The sequence below is a fragment of the Etheostoma spectabile genome, chromosome 8 (assembly GCF_008692095.1).
Source record: "Etheostoma spectabile isolate EspeVRDwgs_2016 chromosome 8, UIUC_Espe_1.0, whole genome shotgun sequence".
NCBI lineage: Eukaryota > Metazoa > Chordata > Actinopteri > Perciformes > Percidae > Etheostoma > Etheostoma spectabile.
The window spans coordinates 16,750,760-16,752,502 of record NC_045740.1 but is presented as its reverse complement, the minus strand read 5'-3'; the positions used below and the strand labels follow the sequence as shown (position 1 = coordinate 16,752,502).

Below are 1,743 nucleotides of genomic sequence, written 5' to 3'. Positions count from 1 at the left end.
CTAGAGCTGACAGAGGAGGTAGCCGTTCATTTCATATTCACGACATAAAACAAACACATATGGACCGAATATATTTCAAAAAATGTAAAAGTAAAAACGGTTTTGTTCGGAAGGACAACTTTAAAACTACATTGTGTCATAGTTTGAGTTGATTCTTAGCAATAACCCCTTTTTCTTTCCCAAAAATTCTCTCATTCATGAGTAATTACTTCCACCAACTAATCAAAGTATTCTTGTAAGCGTAGAGTCTGCCATTTAGAATCATTCAGAATACTGTACATACGGGCGAGTCGCTCAAATGACGGCCGCCATGTAGCGCCTCCATCTTTAAAGTACCTTAGCCAAAGAGGGACATACCTCAGCATTATACACTTAGACTCAGTGGCACTGTGACAAATGCCAGCCAAGAGGGAAAAAGAGAATTTAAATGACAACGCGACAAGCAAAGCAACAAGACCAAAGTTAATATTGGATTGACTAGAACAGCTGTGTGTAAGTGATGGAGATATTAAGAGCTAATTTCGGGTTTAGTTGAAACGCGCTCGGAATGGGAAGGGCTAGAAAGTAATATACAGTTGGTTGTTACATAGAATTTTACCACTAGGTGGGAGAAATTCTTACACAGTGTAGCTGAAAATAAAAAAATAAAAAAACAGACTTGGCTTAAGGGGGGGGTCAGAAGACAAACCGTGGTGTTACCTAAATTAAAAGGGTTTACCCTGCAGATGTAGATCTGTATTCTGTACTGCAAGACGGGTTTCATTCCTTCCAATAAAAGCTGTTTCCATTATACATGTGCATTAATGTCTCTTTGCCATGTCCTATAGAGCAGTATTTCTCAAATGGGGGTATGTGTACCCCTAGGGGTACTTGGGAGTACTGCAGGGGGTAATGACAATTTTACATAAATGCTCATTTAAAAATATGTCATGCATAATTCCTAACATAATTATGCTGTAATAGTGAATGAATCAAGCAATGGATTCTGAACATTTGAAATGTAGCATTTTAATGTACACTGTATTGTTCCTCTTCAAATAGACTTTTTTTTCTCCCAAAAATGTTTTTGCGCTGTTCAGGGGTTACTTAAAAAAGTCCAAAAGTACAATTTAAAAAAAAGTTTGAGAAACACAGCTATAGAGTATACATTGAGTTTATGTCGCCTGCGATTCTGGAGAGATTGTTGACATATTTTCTCCTCTAGAACTGTAGCATGTGCCTGTTTTACTGCCCCTCTCGCTCTCCCTGTGCAAGTCCTCCAACCATGGAACAATATAGGCCGTTTATTACCCTCTAACACAGGGGTGGCAAACTCATTTTCACCAGGCGCCACCCTGGAAAATGAAAATCCCATCAAGGGCCAGACATGTAGAGTTTATTGACATGATTGTATAAAGAAAATACCTTTGACTGTATTACTGAATGTCGCTTTTTTTTGCCATTTGTCGCTTTTCGCCAACACTTTTGGCACCAGAAGTCAGCGAAAAAGGTCCTCAAGCAAAACAAGGATTAGGTTTTTAAAAGCAGGCTAAAGATATACAGAAATATGATTCATAATAATTATAGCAGTTGGCATGATGCACCTTAGTGACCATTAAGATTACAGAACTACATCATGTATTTTACACAAAGTTCCACAGTTAAAATGAACCAGAAAACAGACTCAACAGTCCTCCCAGGCAGCTGAACTGACTCCTGTCTGGAACCATGTAAAGGTAAAGGTACTTTATTGTCACATACACA

General features: G+C 38.3%; 1 long non-coding RNA gene across 1 annotated transcript in view; it reads right to left on the bottom strand.

Annotated features, from left to right (window-relative positions):
* The window catches only part of LOC116693819 (uncharacterized), a 17,464-nt gene extending 16,838 nt beyond the window's left edge, over positions 1-626 (bottom strand). The window contains exon 1 of the long non-coding RNA XR_004333001.1: positions 373-626. This is a non-coding gene — a long non-coding RNA (uncharacterized LOC116693819). The remainder of the gene's footprint in view (positions 1-372) is intronic.
* Positions 627-1,743: the final 1,117 nt, after the last annotated feature.